Genomic DNA, 23,549 nt, shown 5'->3' on the forward strand with positions numbered 1-23,549 from the left:
AGAGGTACAGAGAGAGAGAGAGAGAGAGAGACGGGCACTGAGAGAGGGAGAGAGAGTGAGGGGAAAGAGAAATAGAGAGAGAGGTACAGAGAGAGAGACAGGCACTGAGAGAGGGAGAGAGAGAGGGGGAGACAAAGGCATTGATAGAGAGAGAGAGCGAGAGAGATAGAGAGACAGGCACTGAGAGAGGAAGAGAGAGAGAGGAAAGAGAGAGAGAGGAAGAGAGAGAGGTACAGAGAGAGAGAGACAGACACTGAGAAAGGAAGAGAGAGAGAGGAAAGAGGGAGAGAGAGAGGTACAGAGAGAGAGAGAGAGAGAGAGAGAGAGAGAGAGAGAGACAGGCACTGAGAGAGAGACAGAGAGGCACTGAGAGATAGAGGGGGCAGAGAGAGAGAAGCACTGAGAGAGAGAGAGAGAGAGGCACTGACTGAGAGAGAGACAGGCACTGAGAGAGAGAGAGAGAGAATGAGACAGAGAGAGAGAGAATGATACAGAGGCAGAGAGAGAGAGAGAGAGAGAGAGAGAGAGAGAGAGAGAGAGAGAGAGAGAGAATGAGACATATGCAGAGAGAGAGAGAGGCACTGACTGAGAGAGAGGGGGGCACTGAGAGAAGGAGAGAGAGAGACAGGCACTGAGAGAGAGAGAGACAGACAGACACTGAGAGTTGAGAGAGAGGTACTGAGAGAGGGAGAGAGTAAGACAGGCAGAGAGAGAGAGGGAGAGACCAGCACTTAGAGTGGGAGAGGGAGAAACAGGCACTGAGAGAGATAGGGAGAGAGAGGCACTGAGAGAAAGAGAGAGAGGTGAGACAAAGGCAGAGAGAGAGAGCGAGGGGGGAGAGGGAGAGAGAGAGAGAGAGAGAGAGAGAGAGAGAGAGAGAGAGAGAGATACAGGCACAGAGAGAGAGAACCACTGAGAGAGAGAGAGAAAGAGAGAGAGGGTGAGGCACAGTCACTGAGAGAGAGAGGGAGAGAATGAGAGTGCTATAGAGGCAGACTGTCAGTGATTGAGGAAGAGACAGTCAGAGGAGTTTGTGTAAATGAAGAGAGAGGAGAGAAGGAGGAGTGAGAGATAGAGAAGAGAGAAGACATGTAGGACAAATATAAGGAGAGGAGATGAGATGAGACTGTGTGACAAGGCAGAGATGTGGGTGGGAAGAGGTGATGAGAATAAAGCAGAGGAAATAGAGAGTGTCAGAGCTGGGAGCAGAGGGATGAATTGGAGGGGAGAGGAGGAGAGAGACAGCTGTAGGCAGAGGGATGGAGAGAGGAGGAACACATGATGAGACTGTCAGAGTGATTTTCTATTCAGCCAGAGCCACCAAATCAGGGCACAGTGCTGATGTGATTGGAGGAGAAGCGCATTGAACAGCAAGTAATCGTGTCCTAGTGGGAGAAGATTAGGACTGCTCCGTTCACTGACAGCCTGCCCATTGCAGCTGATCGGACATCCAGACATCAGGGCAGCCATGCAGCAGCTGGGGGTGCTGGACAGCAGTGCATGAAGAGTGCCCAGGACCCCCCTGAGCTCCTGGCAGGACATCTAATGGATGCATGTCTCCTGTAGGAGATACCAGCCTGACACCCACCCAGCACCCACACTGCCTGGCAGCTCTTTGAGTTGGCAGTGCCCAAACCAGAGGCGTGTCTGAGTTTTGCCAGCAGGAATGTGACAGAGAGAAAAAGAAGAAGCATCCATCGCCAGGACAATGCCACCTCTCTGACGCCTCTAGCAGTCCTGTACCTTCATCAGTGCCCACAGCACCCAATTCCTCCCAGACAAGATGGGAGCAGAGGGCACAGAGTCCTGCACTGCCCTGTGACTGGGCACCACCTGCAGCAGCAGCACTGGGGACTCCTCCAAGTTGATGCCAACTCCTTCCAGGTAGGCTGATGTCTCCCAGCTTGTTTTACTGCACAGTGCCAGGTCAGGTCTGTGTTCGGTGGAGCATGCGGGCACCTCTGGAGCGACTAGCTGGCATGCTGGCACCCTGTGTTGTGGGCTAGAGAAGGTGCAGCTGTAGCAGGCTATCCTGGCAGGACCAGATGCTCTCTGTCTGAGCAGCAGTGCAGAAATCCAGGAATCTTCTCCAGTCATTTGTCATTGCTGCTTTCTCACCCAAGGCAAACATTTCCCTATTTAATGGCAGTCCCTCCTTAATGACAAACTGCATATTGCAGGCCATTTAACACTTTCACCTATCCCTAGTCAACCGGTGTATAACCATCACAGCGGGGGCTGGGTGTATTTTACTGAGAGCTGTTGATTTTTAAGCTTAGGTGATAGACAAGCTGCCTGCATATGAAAACAGGGGGGGTCATTTACTTAAGAGCGTACGTTTAGCGGTTTTAAAGCCAATATCAAGACCGCATATTCTTTTTGAGACTTATTTTCTCCCCTTTAGGTCTATTTCTATAATCAGATTAGTGGATTTGGCAAAATATTCCTGCGTTCAGTCGCTATGCGTTTTTTTTTACGCAAGGTGCATCTATGCGACGACATTCGTGAAGTCCCTGCGTGACCTTGTATCTTCTCCGGTACGTTTGGTTCAGATTCCTGTGTCCAAGCCGGGATCATAATGGGAATTTGGATGCCTAACGTGTAAATTAGGCTCTGATGGAAGCAGTCAACATCAAGCCTTTTCACATGAGCCACAGTCCTGGAATTAGTATGGGACATGTGCATTACTTGTGCAAAGGCTCTGATGGAAGCAGTCAACATCAAGCCTGTTCACATGAGCCATAGCCCTGGAATTAGTATGGGACATGTTCATTACTTGTGCAAAGGCTCTGATGGAAGCAGTCAACATCAAGCCTGTTCACATGAGCCACAGCCCTGGAATTAGTATGGGACATGTTCATTACTTGTGCAAAGGCTCTGATGGAAGCAGTCAACATCAAGCCTGTTCACATGAGCCACAGCCCTGGAATTAGTATGGGACATGTTCATTACTTGTGCAAAGGCTCTGATGGAAGCAGTCAACATCAAGCCTGTTCACATGAGCCACAGCCCTGGAATTAGTATGGGACATGTGAACGACTTGTGCAAAGGCTCTGATGGAAGCAGTCAACATCAAGCCTTTTCACATGAGCCACAGTCCTGGAATTAGTATGGGACATGTGCATTACTTGTGCAAAGGCTCTGATGGAAGCAGTCAACATCAAGCCTGTTCACATGAGCCATAGCCCTGGAATTAGTATGGGACATGTTCATTACTTGTGCAAAGGCTCTGATGGAAGCAGTCAACATCAAGCCTGTTCACATGAGCCACAGCCCTGGAATTAGTATGGGACATGTTCATTACTTGTGCAAAGGCTCTGATGGAAGCAGTCAACATCAAGCCTGTTCACATGAGCCACAGCCCTGGAATTAGTATGGGACATGTTCATTACTTGTGCAAAGGCTCTGATGGAAGCAGTCAACATCAAGCCTGTTCACATGAGCCACAGCCCTGGAATTAGTATGGGACATGTGAACGACTTGTGCAAAGGCTCTGATGGAAGCAGTCAACATCAAGCCTGTTCACATGAGCCACAGCCCTGGAATTAGTATGGGACATGCGCATTACTTGTGCAAAGGCTCTGATGGAAGCAGTCAACATCAAGCCTGTTCACATGAGCCACAGCCCTGGAATTAGTATGGGACATGCGCATTACTTGTGCAAAGGCTCTGATGGAAGCAGTCAACATCAAGCCTGTTCACATGAGCCACAGCCCTGGAATTAGTATGGGACATGTGAATGACTTGTGCAAAGGCTCTGATGGAAGCAGTCAACATCAAGCCTGTTCACATGAGCCACAGTCCTGGAATTGGTATGGGACATGTGCATTACTTGTGCAAAGGCTCTGATGGAAGCAGTCAACATCAAGCCTGTTCACATGAGCCACAGCCCTGGAATTAGTATGGGACATGTGAACGACTTGTGCAAAGGCTCTGATGGAAGCAGTCAACATCAAGCCTGTTCACATGAGCCACAGCCCTGGAATTAGTATGGGACATGCACATTACTTGTGCAAAGGCTCTGATGGAAGCAGTCAACATCAAGCCTGTTCACATGAGCCACAGCCCTGGAATTAGTATGGGACATGTGAATGACTTGTGCAAAGGCTCTGATGGAAGCAGTCAACATCAAGCCTGTTCACATAAGCCACAGCCCTGGAATTAGTATGGGACATGTGAATGACTTGTGCAAAGGCTCTGATGGAAGCAGTCAACATCAAGCCTGTTCACATGAGCCACAGTCCTGGAATTGGTATGGGACATGTGCATTACTTGTGCAAAGGCTCTGATGGAAGCAGTCAACATCAAGCCTGTTTACTTGAGCCATAGCCCTGGAATTAGTATGGGACATGCGCATTACTTCCACCAGTGCCTAATTCACAGGTTTTGGTTTGTGATGACGCACCTATGTGGTTGAGCACTGATGGAAGCATTCATTCCTTGACTTGTGCGCACACTAGCTCCGGATCAGCGATGCTATGCCTGTTTGTTTGCGTCTCAGCCCTGGAAGTAGTAGGTGGAATGTGCGTTACTTTCGTAAGAGCCTAACGGTACGGCTTTTGGTGTGGTTGAGCACTCATAGACGCAGTCATTCCTTGACTAATGCACATATTAGCTCTGGATCACCGATACTAAACCTTTTCACTTGAGTCTCAGACCTGGAATTAGTAGAGGGCACGTGCGTCACTTCCATCAGAGTCTGATCACACAGGTCTATAGGTCCTTCAAGCAACTTGGTTTACCTTTCCTCAAAGAAAAGCATTACGTACTAGAAATTTGCTTGCAGACTTGTTGCTGCAATGCGCTCAGTGTTCAGATCCTGTAGAAAAGGAAATGATCAGATTGATGACAATGATTTTCCAGCATCCTGGAAAATCTCAGCCAGCTCAATGCTCAGTAATGAATTAGCAACTCCCTCACCATGGCTAGTGGAATTCAACGTATGTACAGCTAGCTAGCAACGGTTTGCTATTATAAAAACTTTACTCCCTTTAGTAAATCATCCTCTAACATCATGCCACTGCAAATCACTATTGACTTCAAACAAAACTCTTCATTATTTTTTATAGTATGGGCATCCTGTTGGGCCATACTAACTACTGTCATTTCCCCATTTATTCTCTCCCTGACATTTCCCCATTTATTCTCTCCCTGTTTTTTCCCCATTTATTCTCTCCATGTCATTTCTTTATTTATTCTCTCCCAATCTTTTCCCTGTTTATTCTCTCCCTGTTTATTCTTTCCCTGTCTTTTCGCTGTCTATTCTCTCCCTGTTTTCCCTCTTTATTCTCTCCCTGTCTTTTCTCTGTTTATTCTCTCTCTGCCTTTTCTCTATTGATTCTCTCCCTGTTTTTCCTATTTATTTTCTCCCTGTTTTCCCTGTGTATTCTCTCCCTGTCTTTTCTCAACATTTTCTCTCCCTGTCTTTTCTCTGTTGATTCTCCCACTGTTTTCCCCCATTTATTCTCCCTCTGTTTTCCCTGTTTATTCTCTACCTGTCTTTTCTATGTTTATTCTCTCCCACTTTTCCCTGTATATTCTCTCCCTGTCATTTCCCTATTTATTCTCCCCCTGTTTTCCCTGTTTATTATCTTCCTGTCTTTTCTCTGTTTATTTTCTACCTGTTTTACCTGTTTATTCTCTCTCTGTTTTCCCTGGTTATTCTCTCGCTGTCTTTTCTCTGTTTATTCTCTCCCTTTTTTCCCTGTTTATTCTCACCCTGTCTTTTTTCTGTTTATTCTCACCCTGTTTCTCTTTTTATTCTCTCCCAGTTTTCCCTGTCTATTCTCCCCCAGTTTTCCCTGTTTATTCTCTCACAGTTTTCCCTGCCTATTCTCCCCCAGTTTTCCCTGTTTATTCTCTTCCTGTTTATTCTCTCCCTGTCTTTTCTCTGTTTATTCTTTCCCCAGTTTTCCCTGTTTATTCTCTCTCAGTTTTCCCTGTTTATTCTCTTCCTGTTTATTCTCTCCCTGTTTTCCCTGTTTATTCTCTCCCTGTCATTTCCCTGTTTATTCTCTCCTTGTCATTTCCCTGTTTATTCTCTCCCTGTCACTTCCCTGTTTATTTTCTCACTGTCATTTCCCTGTTTATTTTCTCCCTGTTTTCCCTGTTTATTCTCTCCCTGTCACTTCCCTGTTTATTTTCTCACTGTCATTTCCCTGTTTATTTTCTTCCTGTCATTTCCCTGTTTATTCTCTCCCCATCATTTCCCTGTTTGTTCTTTCTCTATTTCTCCACCTTAATTCCCCTTTGCAACCCCTCTACTCATTATTTTTATTCCAAATTCCTCCCCCATTCCCTTTCCTTGTTTCTCCCCCCTCTCTCTGTATTTTCCTTATCTACAACCCAACCTCCCCCAACTCTCTGTAATCTTATTTCCTGTAAACTAAAATTCAAAACATTTTTACTGCTTGTGTCTTTATAAGGACAAACGAGGTTAAGCCCATGGCACAATGAATCTATATTTCATCCAAGCCCCTGACAATGAGAGGCGAGTAGGATAGAAGGGGGGGGGGGGGTAGATCCTGGGCGATGGGGAAGGGGGGAGACTGACATACATTAATGTGAAGACAATTACCTTAGAGGTTTTTTTTCATCTCTTAATGAACGGGATGAAATGAGCTTCAATCCACATCTATCCTCCATAAATGATTTATAGATTGGGATCGGATCACTTTAATATTACCGCACAGGAGCATTAAATGATCATCACTTTATGCGTAAGGGATTATTTTGTTTCCATCCACAGTAGACACCTCGAAAGTGGGGAAATTAAAAGCGTTAAGGGATTAATCTGCCCTGTCTTTCATCATTCTTGTAGCGCTGGGCTTTTTCCATGACATGGGGCAGATCTGAGCAGCCTTTAGTCACACTTAGGTAGGGCTGACACCATCCCAGCTTTGTAAATAAGGCATTGGGTTAAGGTTTTGTTGGCGACTGGCTTATACCTTAAAATGGTTTTGGATTCCGGTACAGCTGATGCATTTTCTGATTTGTGGATTGCAGCTTGAAAATGGGGGATGGCGGAAAATGTCTTTAATGAATATGTTAGATATCTATCTACCTTTAATATGTATATCATCTATACCTGACTTACCCTACAACAATAAGAGACTAGCAGGGATAAGCATGAAACCAATGGACTAATATTTATGAAAAGGAAATGTTGGCATCCCTAGACTGTTCACTATAGTTCTGCAACTACAGGAACTACAAGATCCAACAAGCACTACCTTTTCATTCTAAACCACTTGCTGCTTTTCTTAATGGGACTTCCCTTTGTCGGTCAGGCACAGGGCTTTGCAGGAGAAGGACGCGTTTTAGCATGAATTGCCTCCCCAGTTTTTTTTTTCTTTATTGTAGTTGATTTAATGTTTCTCCTAGCTAAAGTCAGACTCTAAGGCAGTCTTTCTCCACCTTTTTACTTAAAGAAACCCTTGTAATAACTTTCAGGTCTCAGAGAAATTTTGCTATTAATTACTGTATCTATATATGATACCATACTAGAAGACTTTCCCTTTCATTGGTGGTCAGTGGGAGGAATGGAACTTACATTTGTGGTCAGTAGGAAGAAAGTCTCTTACAGCAGTGGCCATAGGAATAGTGCTTCTTACATTGGTGGTAAGTGAGAAAAACACTCCTTACATTGATGTTCAGTGGGAAGAATGTCTCTTACATTTGTGGTCAGTAGAAAAAAATGTATTTTACAGTAGTTGTAGTGCTTCTTACATTGGTGATCATTGGGAAGAACACTCCTTACACTCGGGGTCAGTGAGAAGAATGTCTTTTACATTGGTGGCCAGTGAGGAGATTGATTCTTACATTCGTGATCAGTGAGAAGAACGCTCTTTACAATGATGGCCAGTGGGAATAATGTCTCTCACAATAGTGGTCCAAAGAAAGAGTGCTTCATACATTGGTAGTCAGTGGGAGGAATTTCTCTAACATTTGTGGTCAGTAGAAATAACGTCTCTTACAGTAGTGGTCAATAGGGAGAGTGCTTCTTACATTGGTGGTCAGCGGGAAGAACACTCCTTACATTGGTGGTCATTGGGAAGAACTCTTCTTACATTCGGGGTCAGTGAGAGGAATGTCTTTTACATTGGTGGTCAGTGAGAAGATTGATTCTTACATTCATGATCAGTGAGAAGAACGCTCTTTACAGTGATGGCCAGTGGGAAGAATGTCTTTCACAATAGTGGTCCAAAGAAAGAGTGCTTCATACATTGGTAGTCAGTGGGAGGAATGTCTCTTACAGTAGTGGTCACTAGGGAGAGTGCTTCTTACATTGGTGGTCAGCGGGAAGAACACTCCTTACATTGGTGGTCAATGAGAAGAATGTCTTTTACATTGGTGGTCAGTGGGAAGCATGCTTCTTAAATTGGTGGTCATTGGGAAGCATGCTTCTTAAATTGGTGGTCAGTGGGAAGCATGCTTCTTAAATTGGTGGTCATTGGGAAGCATGCTTCTTAAATTGGTGGTCATTGGGAAAAACACTACTTGATGGCCAGTGGGAAGAATTCCCTCTCTTCAGATAGCTAAAAAGGTCATTGGTGCCAATAGTTACTCATCTGAGAGGCAGAAATTGACAATTGCTCAAGGAACCCTTAGCAACCTTTGGAATAACTCTATGATTCCTCGGAACACTGGATAAGAAAGGCAGCTCCAATGTGTAGGTCTGGATTACGGGACGTGCAGCAGATAATTCCAACTATGAGCTGCCTTTCATACATTGTATGCCATTTGTTTAATATTTTTCCTAGCTAGCTAGCTAGCTAGATAGATAGATAGATAGATAGATAGATAGATAGATAGATAGATAGGTAGGTAGATAGATAGATAGATAGATAGATAGATAGATAGATAGATAGATAGATAGATAGATAGATAGATAGATAGATAGATAGATAGATAGATAGATAGATAGATAGATAGATAGATAGATAGATAGATAGATAGATAGATAGATAGATAGATAGATAGATAGATAGATAGATAGATAGATAGATAGATAGATAGATAGATCTTTAGTTTGCATGAATCTTTCCTACTGGGATGACGATTGCTACTTATCATTAATTCTCCAGTCTAGGCTCAGGGATCCGAAGAGGAACTACCACTCCCATCCTCTGCTATCTTTCTTTCTCCAAATCAGCTCAGACTGTCATCATGCATATTCACAGCCTTAAGAATTGGATGAGGAACTACTGATCCCATCCTGTGCTACCTGTCTTTCTCATTTATAAATTTAGACTATCACAATGTATTAATCAGGGATTGGAAAAGGAACAACTAATCCAAGCATTCTCAGAATTTCATATTTTTCTGCCATATGCTTTTCCAGCCAGGATGATATAAGAATACCAACAACCTTTAGCCCACAACCAACTACAAGCCTCAGCATGTGCTCCAGTCTTCTGAATGTTTTACCTAGCTAGACTTAAACTGTATTATTGTAGGAACGGCTTAGGGGGTCTGTTGATGAACCACTACTCCCGGCATGCATTGCTTATTGTTATTTTATTTTACTGTCGGCTTGCTATTTACCAACTACATTCAAGTGGTAATAGCGTGGGCTTATGCCTACAGATCTCCAACTGTTGAGGAGTCACAAATAGAATTCATTGTTTTTTTGTATTTCAATATGTTTGCCCGATTACTTCCTGATAAATTGTATAATAGTTTGGTGTAAGCAAGGCTAAAGGGTCTGCAGAAGAACTACAGATTCCAGCATGCATTGCTTTAAATCCATAATTGTGCAGTCTGTAGCAGGAAAACAGACTAGACAATTGTTGATAAATAAGTCTGGCCATACACTACAAATAATTTGCAGTATTCAAAAAAAAAAATTCAAGATCTGCCCAACTCTGCTCTTAACGGGGGGGGGGGGGGGGGCAAGTTTATATTCCATATCCAATAATCATCCCATCTAATATTAATTTGCTGAACACAAGAGTAAACATTTCTTCAACCAAATCATATGGCTGCTGTTGCAAATAGAACGCGTGTTTTTACAGGTTTTTTAACATGTTCACTGCAGCGATAACACGTGTGGTTGATGAAAGTGGAGTATGTCCAATGCCGTTGTTAGCTGGATAATGTCAAACAGTCCTCAGGCATTTCAAGATAATTGAGATTGACTAAAATTCTCTCTGAGTTCTGAGAACACTTCAAGTCCCAGGTGACCCGTCAACTGTTACAGCTGTAGCGGGCTGGGGGGGCTTTATTTGTTCCTGGATTTGCTGGTGTCCCCCTTGAACTGTGCCCGCCACACCCAGTCCTATAAAAAGAACTAACCTAGATAGGAGACATATGTGTCATGTCATCAGAGTGTGTACATGGATTGTCAGCTGAGACATGTTCATGTGTGTGCCGGTATGTACAGTGTACATGGATATACTACTGTATGTATTCATAGGGATACATGGATATACTACTGTATGTATTCATAGGGATACATGGATATACTACTGTATGTATTCATCATGGATATACTACTGTATGTATTCATAGGAATACACAGTACATGTATATACTACTGAATGTATTTATAGGAATACATGCATATACTACTGTATGTATTCATAGGGCTACACGGTACATGGATATACTACTGTATGTATTCATAGGAATACATGGACATACTACTGTATGTATTCATAGGGCTACACGGTACATGGATATACTACTGTATGTATTTATAGGAATACATGGTACATGAATATACTATTGTATGTGTTTATAGGAATACATGGTACATGGGTATACTACTGTATGTATTCATCATGGATATACTACTGTATGTATTCATAGGAATACACAGTACATGTATATACTACTGTATGTGTTTATAGGAATACATGGTACATGGGTATACTACTGTATGTATTCATCATGGATATACTACTGTATGTATTCATAGGAATACACAGTACATGTATATACTACTGAATGTATTTATAGGAATACATGGATATACTACAGTATGTATTCATAGGAATACATGGATATACCACTGTATGTATTCATAGGGCTACACGGTACATGGATGTACTACTCTATGTATTTATAGGAATACATGGTACATGGATATACTATTGTATGTAGTCATAGGAATACAGGGTACATGGTGGATATATTACTGTATGTATTCATAGGAAAGGAATACACAGTACATGGGTATGCTACTGTATGTATTTAAAGGGATACACAGTACATGAATATACTACTGTATGTATTTATAGGAATACAGGGTACATGTATATACTACTGTATGTATTTATAGGAATACAGGGTACATGTATATACTACTGCATGTATTCATAGGAATACACAGTACATGTATATACTACTGTATGTGTTTATAGGAATACATGGTACATGGGTATACTACTGTATGTATTGATAGGAATATTCAGTACAATCATGTGAATGCCAAGAAGAGACCTTACTGCTGAGCACACAATAACTTGCAATATCGCTAATTACCTTCTAATACTGCAATAAGCATCCTAGACTATAGCCTGCATTATAAATAGACTTCCCTATGTGTGGCAGCAATTTGCAGCTTAATATTCTGGGTAGAATAAGACATACATCCTCTCATAGAATTGTGTGCCTTGGGGGTGAATGTGATTACTTTATCTATCTATCTATCTATCTATCTATCTATCTATCTATCTATCTATCTATCTATCTATCTATCTATCTATCTATCTATCTATCTATCTATCTATCTATCTATCTATCCTTCCATCCATCCATCCATCCATCCATCCATCCATCCATCCATCCATCCATCCATCCATCTATCTATCTATCTATCTATCTATCTATCTATCTATCTATCTATCTATCTATCTATCTATCTATCTATCTATCTATCTATCTATCTATCTATCTATCTATCTATCTATCTATCTATCTATGTCCCTTCCGGTTCCTCTCTGTCACTGTCTCTCAGTATCTCTCTATCTCTCCCTCGCTGTCTCTGTTTTTCTTGTCTGGGGGTGTAAGACTTGAATAATTTGTTCATCTGTAGCAGCCGCATTCTCCCCCATGCCCCAATGATTCTTCTATAACTGCATGACCCAGCGCTGCCACAATCCCTATATAACAGAACATTCTATTGGAGTGCACTGGGGATAGAGGTATGCAGGGAGCAGGTTGAATGAGATGCAGCCTTTCAATGGAATATTTTATTGTCTTACAATATTAACTCAATGATTCCAAATTTAGGGAAACAGGAAACCACCAATCCAGCATATTCCTAGGGACCCATCAGGTTAAATGGAACTGAGATGTTTATTATGGAAGTTTATCTAAGAGAGACGATGGTTCTTATTGACAATGCGCATCAGACTGCACCGTGTGGACGTGGTCCTGAGAAATCTGATTGTTGGTTGTCTTAGTGTAGGTGATTGCTGGCAGAGCAGGAAAGGAGCCCTAGAGTTCATCATTTTATCAGAGCGATGGAAAACGATGGAGAACTGGATGTGTGTTAGGTCACCACTGGCAATGACATACGATGGATGTGCAGGTTCATTTCCAGACAATATCTATGGAAACAAATAGAAGATATTGCCAGGTTTATTTAGTGTTTAATTATTTTATCTGTCTCCCAGCTGTTGATTATTTTTCTGTTTTCCCCCAAATATATTGCTCCCTTCCACTGCTGTATTATTATTAGAGAAAGAAACATGTATTTGTATTAAAGCCGTTGTCAGCCAAGAGATTTATGGACCCGTTGTACCTTGATTCGGGATTTTGGAAAAAAGAGGCTTTTTCTATTTTTTAGCTCTTGAGGCTTCTGTAGAGTCAGGCTTGGGGAGCACTGAGAGCCCAACCGATGAAAAACATTTATCTGATCTGTTTTGTATTTCTAACCATCCAGTTCTGAGATTTACATGGTACAACTAGGTAGATGACAGCACTCTCTCTTTTACAGTTAGGGAAAATAGTGGTGTCTTCCCTCCACCCCCAGCCTGAGACTGGATAGTGAAAGAGTAGAAGCAGACTGATGAGGTCATCCTTCTGCTCTCCTATCGTCATGTTCCTTATCGGAGCATTTGCATGCAGTAGACCTGATCGGCTACCAGCTCTGTCCCTCTCTATCCTAGTCCAACAATGCAAATGCACAGGGGATTGTTATGCCTCGTTTCCACTGAGTGGTACGGTACGGTTCAGTATGGTACGGTTCGGAACGGTAAACCTTGCGTTTCCACTGCCAATAGTACCCTTTCATGATAGGCGTGGTGTAGCAGGAAAGCTGGGATAGACGATTCTCTGTCAACCAATCAAAGTTCTGCAGAATGTAGCTCCACCCTGTTGGTACGGTACTAATGTGCTTGGTACCCCAACTAAAGGGTCCCAAAAAAGTGGTACGGTACGGTTTGGAATTAGGGTACCATTCGCAATGGAAATGGTATAAATAGCGTACCATACCGTACCGAACCGTACCAGAAAGCTCAGTGGAAACGAGCCATAAGAGGCTGATTCCAAGTCAAATCCAGGTACATATACTATTTGCGTTACAAAAAAAGATTTAATGATTTATCAATCAACACAAAGCTGTAATATTTGTATATTTTTATCTGCCTGGGGTTTATCTTTAAAGGAAGCTCGTCATGATAAAAATAAGAAGCATGCCATTACTGACCTCCTTCTGAAAAGGATTTACCTGGCTTCGATAGTTTGCGAAGCCTCTCTTTCAGAACACGTAGGCCGATCAAGAGCTTTTAGTTAGGTTTGGCTAAACTTGCTGCATTCTTGTTTTAGGTTAGTGATTCTAGAAGTAGAATGTACTCTGCTTTTGAAAATGCCAGCTGCTACGCTATTATTTTAATCCAAAGGCTTTGTTGCCTTCTGTGTTACTGGAATACACAAGGATAAGGAGTGGCGCTTTCCTTGCTCTGGATACATGCATGTTCTCAAAGTATTAGGCCAAAATACAGCCAGGAAGCTAGCAGGGAGGGAAAGTATATCATATTTACTTGTTTTAAACTTTTTTTTTTGTACCTTTCTTCAGTTACTTCCTGGTTACTTGCCTAGGCAAATTATGTCATACATCCCAAGTGTCTTCAGGAGGGGAGGAGAGGAGAAGGGGTTTTCTCAGCTAAGCACACTCGCATGCTTATGCTAAGGTCAAATGGATTCCAGGAAGTAAATACTACATTAACCATTTGCCCTTACGCAAGATGGCCACAGACTGAAATGCTAGGGGGTGTTTTTCGAAAAGGATTTCTCAGCAAAATAAAGCATGGAGGCATGGATGGATGGGGGAGTCTGCTTTGAATAATAAAAATGAATTAAATAGTGTTTTTGGTGCTCAGATGCAGAATAATTCCGCTTTAGGGTTTTGGAGAAGTGAGCTTTTCCATAAATTCTGGTGGGGAGCTAAAAGGACACTCCAACTCCAAAATAACCTCTCTGCTAGTAATCTGATGTCCTGCTAGAACAGGGGTCTCCAGACTTTCTTAACAAAGTTTAGTGTCTTTCAGACTTTAGGAGGGCCAGACTGTGGCCAATGGGAGTAGAAAATTGCCCAGCGTCAGTGGGAGTAGATAATGTTTCAGGCTTGGTGGTCAGTGGGAGTAAATAAATGATGTAGCGTTTGTGGTCAGTAGGAGGAGGATGAACAGTGCCCCATCATTCACATTAGCGGGGGGAACAGTGCCCCATAGTTGGTGTCAGTTTAAAAAATAGTGCCCCATTGTTTGTGGCAAGTTTATGAAACATTTCCCCATCATTAGTGTCAGTGGGAGGAATAGTGCCCCATCGTTGGTGTCAGTGGGAGGAATATTGCCCTACTGTTGGTGTCAGTGGGAAGAATAGTGCTCCATCGTTGGTGTCAGTGGGAGGAATACTGCCCTACTGTTGGTGTCAGTGGGAAGAATAGTGCCCCATCGTTGGTGTCAGTGGGAGGAATACTGCCCTACTGTTGGTGTCAGTGGGAAGAATAGTGCCCCATCGTTTGTGTCAGTGGGAAGAATATTGCCCTACTGTTGGTGTCAGTGGGAAGAATAGTGCCCCATCATTGGTGTCAGTGGGAGGAATATTGCCCTACTGCTGGTGTCAGTGGGAGGAATAGTGCCCCACTGTTGCTGTCAGTGGAAGGAATAGGGACTCATCTTTAGTTTTAGTGGGAGGGAATAGTGCCTCGTATCAGTGGGAGGAATAGTGCATTTTTTACTAGGCGCAATTATTATTCTTTTACTTTTACTCACAGTTTTTTACTAGATATATTGATACAACTTAAAAAAAAAATAAGTTAAATATACGCATGTATTCAAAGGGCTGAAGTATCTTATGGAATGGCAGGAAGGAGTTAAATTTGCATATTTGAAACTCCCCTCTCTTTTTTTTTTTATTTTTTTATATAAAACAGCGTTACTCACAGGAAATACTGAGCCCCCGTTCACACTGGGGCGACGCTACTTCGCCAGGCGACCTCACAGTTCGCGGCGCGCTGCTCGCCCCGCGACCTCGGAGCGGCCGGCATGGACTTCATAACATTGAAGTCTATGCAGGTTGCTCCGGGTCGCCCTAAAGAAGCTCCGGACCCTTTTTCTAAGTCGGAGCGACTTGTGTCGCTCCTATTAGAACGGGTCCATAGCTTCTGTATGGCGACCAGGTCGCCTGACAGGTCGCCCCAGTGTGAACGGGGGCTAACACAACATGTAATATACTTAACTTAAATAAATAAATAGAATAAGGCACTCGGACTCAAATGTTGGGATAAATAAGGCCGCGGCTGTTTATTAACTGGTAAACAAACTTGAATAATAATCAAATATTAATTCAAACATCACCATAACAACCTAGTCATAAACAACTCAGGTTGCATTAACAAGATATAACCACAAAAATTCATACTTCATAAAACCGTCCCCCTCTGCAGAGCAGAGGTGACCCAACCAGTTAATATTATAGCCGCGACAAGCCAAAGGGAAGGGAGGGCGGGAAACGCAGGTAGGAGATTTCTTGAAGGGATTGAGCCCTAAGCTGACGGAACCCTGTTTAAATAAGCCTGTTTCTGAGGTACTGCAGAGCCCATAGGTGGGAGAGTGTAGGCGGGAGAGGGGTTCATTCGCTGGCAAGCTCAGGGGAACTAAAAACTGCCTGGTTACCTGACCTAAACTGCCCAGCTATCAATAAAGGCGGGATTCACAGAGCGGGAAGGGGCCAGAGATCTGAGGGGAGTCAAAAGTTCACTAACCTAATATTAAACTTATTATAAAATGCCTGAAACCACCTACCTAAACCTATTTAAAACTATCTGACAAAATGTCTGAACCAAAGCTAGATAACCTTCTACCCTTCCGCCATCCCATAGGAAAGGGGGGCTTAAAGTAGCCCCCTTTCTCATATTTATTGGGTAACCTTTAAATATACTGTATGTTAAGTTCTCTTAGTTTACTATAGTTGTATCTCATTTTGTGGCTTCCTTTCTGTGAATACTTGAGCTGTGCAAGGGAGAGGAGAAAATATCCAATACTTGGAATAAGCTTATTCCACTTCAAATTTCAATTGTCTTGTCGTACTCGAGTGTCAAATCTAATCTAGACCAATTACATTAAGAGCTGGATGGTCTTATTGTTTTATCGCAGCTGTGAAGTGGAATTAAAACCAAGTGGCTATCACTTGTTTAGATCTGTATGAAAAATATTCTAGTGATTGTTACATGAGGTTGACATGTATGATGTATGATACAGTAGAGCTGCACGATTCTGGCCAAAATGAGAATCACGATTTTTTTGCTTGGAATAAAGATCACGATTCTCTCACGATTCTCTGTGTAACATCTTTTACATTATAAAAAAAATTGGGATAACTTTACGGTTTTGTTTTATTTTTTTTATTTTTTTATTCATTAAAGTGTATTAATTGTGTTTGAAAGACTGCTGCGCAAATACAGTGTGACATAAAAATTTACAACAATCACCATTTTATTCTGCAGGGTCTCTGCTAAAAAAAAAATATATAAATGTTTGGGGGTTCTAACTACTTTTCTAGGAAAAATAAACTGATTTAACTTGCAAGCAACAAGTGTAGGAAAAAGGTTTAGTCTTTAAGAGGTTAAACTTCCTTCCTCCGGTAGAGGGAAAGAAAAGATACAATGTAATCATTTGTGTTTACAGTTCAGTGGGAGACTAATGCTGATAGGCTTTAGCGGGAGGCTCTTTTTTTTTTTTTTTTTTGACAGCTGCTCCCTCACAGCTATGTAAAGAATTGAGCAAGTGTCATGTTAAGATCGTCAGGGGGAGTGAATTGCGATCTCGATTCTGTTACGATTAATCGTACAGCTCTAATACATATATATATATATATATATATATATATATATATATATATATATATATATACACACACTCACAAGCCACTATTTTAGATACACCTTGCTAGTACTGGGTTGGACCCCCTTTTGACTTCAGAACTGCCTTAATTCCTTGTGGCGTAGATTCAACAAGGTGTTTGAAACATTTCTCAGAGATTTTGGTCCATATTGACATGATAGCATCACGCAGTTGCTGCAGATTTGTTGGCAACAAATCACACATCCAAAGGTTGTCAACAAACGACATCCCAAAGGTGCTCTATTGGATTGAGGTCTGATGACTTTGAAGGCCATTGGAGTACAGTGACCTCATTGTTATGTTTAAGAAACCAGTTTGAGATGACATGGTGCATTATCCTGCTAGAAGTAGCCATCAGAAGATGGGTACACTGTAGTCATAAAGGGAGGGACATCGTCAGCAACAGTAATCAGGTTGGCCATGGTGTTTAAACGATGCTCAATTAGTAATATGGGGCCCAAAATGTGCCAAAAAAAATATCCCCCACTCCATTACACCACCAGCGTGAACCATTGATACAAGGGAGGATGAATCCATGCTTTCATGTTGTTTACGCCAAATTCTGACCCACCCATATGAATGTCGCAGCTGAAATAGAGACATCAGACCAGACAATGTTTTCCTATCCTCTATTTTCCAATTTTGGTGGGCTTCTGAGAATTGCAGCCTCTAAGCTAAATAACAAATATATAAAATACCGGTATATATATTATTTTTACACGACTATGTTACAAATCTGTATTTCACCTTGACTCCCTTTAAAATGTGTTTAAAGTAGTGAAGTAGATGTACACATAATCAGTAAAATCCCACACAAGCCATATGTTTATGTCATTTCAAAATTAATTTTTAATAGCTTGCAGCTTTTATTAAAATAATACCTGGTGATTGTGCCAGAAAGACCTGTGATAAGGCATTTCTTATTATGAGATGCAATAAAAGATGAAAAAGGTGTAAATAATACTTTTCATTTAAAAAAATGGCAGTTGTTTTTGATAATCAGTGATTTAGTAAACTGAGTGTCACTTAGGATTTGTTTACATGACGTTTAGACAGGAGCAAGAGATGGGAGCTCACAGCGACTCACACTCTTGCTAAAATACATCTGCCCCTTCTGGAATTTGCCAGTGTTGCCAAATTACAGATCTTGGCCTGACTGCACTGTTATGAAAGGTAGGGACCTTTTTGCCCACAACTTGGCAAGGAACTGGAAGTGCCAGCATGCCTTCTTCATACCCTCAGTATGAACTGAGAAGCACCAGAAAACCAGTCGCAGTTGACTCAGGCATCCTGCTGCAACATTGTATCTCCCTGCCTTTGCAGTGACAAGTGTACCTCTAAATTTATGGAGAAGGGTAGCGCGTGCCAAGTTGGATCCAAATCAAAGCACTCAGCAAATTAATATTCTAATGGCTCCTAGGTACAGAAGATATAAACTGTCCAGCTTATATCAGCCATGTTTTCAAGACACCGATAACTCTGAGCCCCTCCTGGCCTTACACACTGTAAACAGCAGGGTGGTAATGAATAAGTATTTAGGTTACAAAGATATTTCCATTTTGCTGGTTCTTAAACATATATATGTGATTATGTATCCTGTTTATTTCAAGAATTACTTTGTGCAGTACTTGGAGTCTTAGAAAATGAAGGTCTCATTCTTCAGGGAAAAAAAATATCTCTATAGCACTAGGAGATAAATCTGGACTGTACAGAAACAGAAAGGGAGGCTAATATAGAATGGATGGTGGCCATCAGAAACAATTAGAACATTTTCTTTTTTGACTAGAGTGTATATATATATATATATATATATATATATATATATATATATATATATATATATATACACTGTACATATGATCATTGGAGGAGAGCAGGCTGAGTTCCCAGCCTAGCGAGGGAATTGATCATGGAGTGTTCTTCTGCTTAATGTGGTCAGTTTCTACTAGGAAAGCAGAGGTACTGAAAGGAACACCAGAGATTTCACACAAAGAAAGCAATTCAAAGTGGACAATATGCTTTTCCATGCAAGTACATAGAACAGCAGGGACATAACAAGAATATGAAATGTTGGGTTTACATATTCTTTAATTTCTTCAACTGTAGTCAACCCATTGCATCATTTTTCCCTTCCTTCTGTTTCTATCTGCTGCCTCCTTCATTTAAAAATGTTACTTGTTGCCAAGGTGAGCGCTGTGGTGGTTAAGGTGCTCCGCGCTGACACCACTGCTTGTGGAAGAGAATTCCACATCCTTACCGCTGTGACGGTATAGATCCCTTTACGCAGATTAAGGTTAAACGGCTTTTCTTCTAATTTTAGCAAACGGCCGCGAGTCCTTTCATATCCTCTTTCGCTGAAGAGTTTGTTCCCTATCCTAGGGTCACCAGTATGATATTTGTACATTGATATAATTTCCCCTCTCAAGCATCTCTTCTCCAGAGAGGATAAGTTCAATGCTTGTACCCTTTCCTCATAGCAGAGATCCTCCAGTCCCTTTATTAGCTGTGTCGCCCTTCTCTGGACTCTCTCCAGTTCTAGTACATCCTTCCTGAGGACTAGTGCCCAGAACTGAATGACAAACTCGAGATACGGCCTGACCAGAGTAATGTAGAGTGGGAGAATTATCGTTTTATCTGTGGAGTGAATCCTCTGTTTAATACATACTAATATTCTGTTGGCTTGCTAGCAGCAGCTTGACATTGCATGCCATTGCTAAGCCTGTCCTCTACTAGGACCCCCCAGGTCCTTTTCCATCTTAGATTCCCCCAAAGGCTCTACCCCTAGTGAGTAACTTGCGTTCGTATTTCTGGCACCCAAATGCATTACCTTACATTTTTCAACATTAAACCTCATTTGCCATGTAGATGCCCACCCCCATTATTTTGTTCAGATTATCTTGTAAGGTTTCCACATCCTGCGTAGAAATTATTGCCCTGCTTAATTTAGTATTGTTCGCAAAATAGGGAGATTGAGCTGTTTATCCCATTCTCTAGGTCATTTATGAATAAATTAAATAGGATTGGTCCCAGGACAGATCCTTGTAGGACCCCCACTTTCCACACCAGACCATTCTGAGTACTCCCCATTTATCACCACCCTCGCCCCTCAAGCCAGCTTTTAATCCAAGAACTCACTCTATGGTCCATACCTACATACCTTAGTTTGTACAGTAAACGTTTGTGGGGAACTGTATCAAATGCCTTTGCAAAATCCAGATACACCACATCCACAGGCCTTCCTTTATCTAGATGGTAGCTCACTTCTTCATAGAAGGTTAATAGATTGGTCTGGCAAGAACGATTTTTCATGAATCCATGCTGATTACTACTAATGATAAGGTTTTAATTACTAAAGTCTTGTATATAGTCCCTTATCATCCCGTCCAATATCTTACAGACTATGGATGTTAGGCTAGCCGTCTTGTAAGTCCCAGGGATATATCTCAGCCCTTTTTTAAATATTGGTACCACGTTTCCTTTTTTCCAATCAGCTGGTACCAATCCTGTCAGTAGACTATCCATAAAAATTAGGAACAATGGTCTGGCTATCACCTGGTTGAGTTATTTAGGGACCCCCGTGTGTAAGCCATCGGGTGACTTATTTATGTTAAGTTTTTCAAGTCTAGTTCTGAGTTTGTCTTCTGTTAACCATGAGGGTGCTTCCTGTGACGTGCTAATACCTTTATCATTACAAGCTGGGTTACTGTAGCCCCCAATTCTCTTGTGAAGAATTTATTTAGCACCTTCGCCTTCTCTCTGTCCTTTGTACTCAGATTCCCTTTGTCGTCCTTATAAGTCCAATGTGTTCTGACCTCACTTTCTTACTATTTATATACTTAAAGAATTATTGGGGTTTTTTTTTACTCTCTTCCGGTATGTGCCTTTCGTGTTCTATTTTAGCTGCCTTGATTGCACTCTTACATTTCTTATTGCCTTCTTTGTAATGTTGGAATGCTGCCAATGGCCCCTCAGCCTTGTATTTTTTGAAGGCCTTTTTTATTTAGTTTTTATATGTATTTTTATATTGGAGTTTAGCCAACTAGGGATCATTTTAGCTCTTTTAAACGTATTCCCCATTGGAATGCATTGCCAATCTCTTTATTTTGGATGTTCTTAAAGCGGCTTGACAGGAAAAAGATTGAGAAACGCTGTATTGATGTATAGAAAAATAACAATTAATTAGACACCAAAGCACCTATTTTACAAGGTGCAGACCTCGAATGGGACATATTACATCTCTTGTAGAGAAAATGCATAAGATCCATGTCATATTTGATGTTTATCAAATTGTAATTTCATTCTGTTTAATAATATGTTAGTTGTCAGATTGCAGTACCTTGTCATATGGAAATATAGACATAGTTAGAAAAGCTGGCATTAAAGGCACCACAAAATACTTTAACGCCCCTTTTTCATATATCCCTTGGAGCCTTACATTGGTTAATTCTGTAAATGCCCACTTTGCATACCTGAAAAGTTGGCTGCAATGGGCAGCAGTAGTTCTAATCTTCATTGAAACTATAAAGGAATGCTAAGGGTCATTTATGAGAGCCAATGACTTATATAGTAGATTGGACTGTGAATGGTACATGTTATGTTAGAACACATATCGACAGCTACTGTTTGTGAGTGTAAGAGATTAACTGTGGACTTAACCTGCCCTCAGATTGTTGTTCCATGAGCTGGAATATCCCTTCGTAGGCTAAGGATAACAGTGCAATACATCATATGAATAGTCTTGTCCAGGTTCATTTTCAAATATTTTAATTTATTCTTTTAAATCAGTGTATAGGTGATGTTTCCCTTTAAAGAAAGTTTTAAAAATTCTATGAAGTATACAAACACAAGGCAGAATGGGATTACAGGAATGAAGTCTTTGGAGTTTACGTTTGTCAGCCGGTCAGATCCTTCAGAATACTTCTGATCCTCTCCTGGATTGCTTGATATTGTATTACAACATCTTTTTCTCTGGAATTGGGGATTTCGTGGATCAAAATGCATCCGGTAGCAGCTGGGAAATCTGTTTGAATCCCATTGTTGTTCACTGCTGCAGGAGCTAAACCGAGCGGGTGCTGTTTGTGGAGGTTATGATGTTTTATGTAAGATGTGTGCGATGGTTTGGCAGGGTTTGACTCTAACGCAGTATTATTTGTAATTGTGGGTTTAAGATAAATAGATAGACAATAAAGATATATATTTGATAAATTAAAATAAAATAGACTCCAAACGAATGTAGTTTCTCTAAGGATTAGTTCTCCCTTTCAAAAAAAATTGCCTATGCAGTCGATGGGCCCCAGTAGTTAAAAAACAAAAAACAAACTGCAGCTTTAAAAAAAATTTTGAATAATGCAATTGCCATACCTGTAGGCTATTTGCGACCCTCACCCCTACTCTCAAAGCCTGGCCAAAAAAAATCCTATAGTTAGCATTCCCCAACCCTGCCTTGCTGCTAGCACACTCCAGTCACTGATCACTCGACCCAAGCATCACAGAAGTTAGCAACCCAAGCATCACAGAAGCTATCTCCTGCATTTAAAACCCCAAGCATCAGTTGACTGGTATACCTATATGAACTTGTTGGGCAACCCATTCCAAATCGCTTTGCACTTACATCAGCCTCCACTCTTCTGGGAAGACTTTGCACAGGACTTTAGATTGTGTCCTTTGGAATTTGGGCCAATTGTGATATTGGCTATTGATATTAGATGAGAAGACTTGGCTCACAATTGACTTTCTAATTGCTGAACAGAGTTTATTAATTTAAAAAATCCTACAAAAGGTGCTTCAGTTCCCTATGATGAAGTCTAGGCATACAGTATATTAACAGTTTTGCCACTAGGGGCGCTGTTACACCTGTGCTTGTCTTTTCCCCAAGTCTACACTAAACTAGTTCAAAGCTCACTAATATCCTTCCACATATATTTCATAAAAAGATAACACGGAGCGTGGTCTGGGTATAGGTTTTTTTGCCAGAGTTAAATTTCAAAGTAATTATTTTCTAGAAGAAAGATATAGCCAGCGGGACAGAATTCATTTTCCTTTCCTTGTTCCAATTCTGCCCTGGGGATTTGCTAATATTTTGCAATTCAATAATGATCTTTGATTCCCTGTTAGAATTAATTAATATGCTGCGTTTGAGCTAGAATACTTGGTAGACATAAATATACCGGTAGCCTTTTCATCTATTACATCATG

At 41.4% G+C, this 23,549-nt stretch overlaps 1 protein-coding gene across 1 annotated transcript in view; it reads left to right on the top strand.

Annotated features, from left to right (window-relative positions):
* Positions 1-1,190: 1,190 nt before the first annotated feature.
* CHRM2 (cholinergic receptor muscarinic 2) overlaps positions 1,191-23,549 on the top strand; it is a 301,596-nt gene continuing 279,237 nt past the window's right edge. The window contains exon 1 of the mRNA XM_082255213.1: positions 1,191-1,884. The gene's annotated coding sequence lies outside the window, so the exon portion shown is untranslated. The remainder of the gene's footprint in view (positions 1,885-23,549) is intronic.

Source organism: Pelophylax lessonae (genome assembly GCF_965119305.1).
Source record: "Pelophylax lessonae genome assembly, chromosome: 4".
NCBI classification, from domain to species: Eukaryota; Metazoa; Chordata; class Amphibia; order Anura; family Ranidae; genus Pelophylax; species Pelophylax lessonae.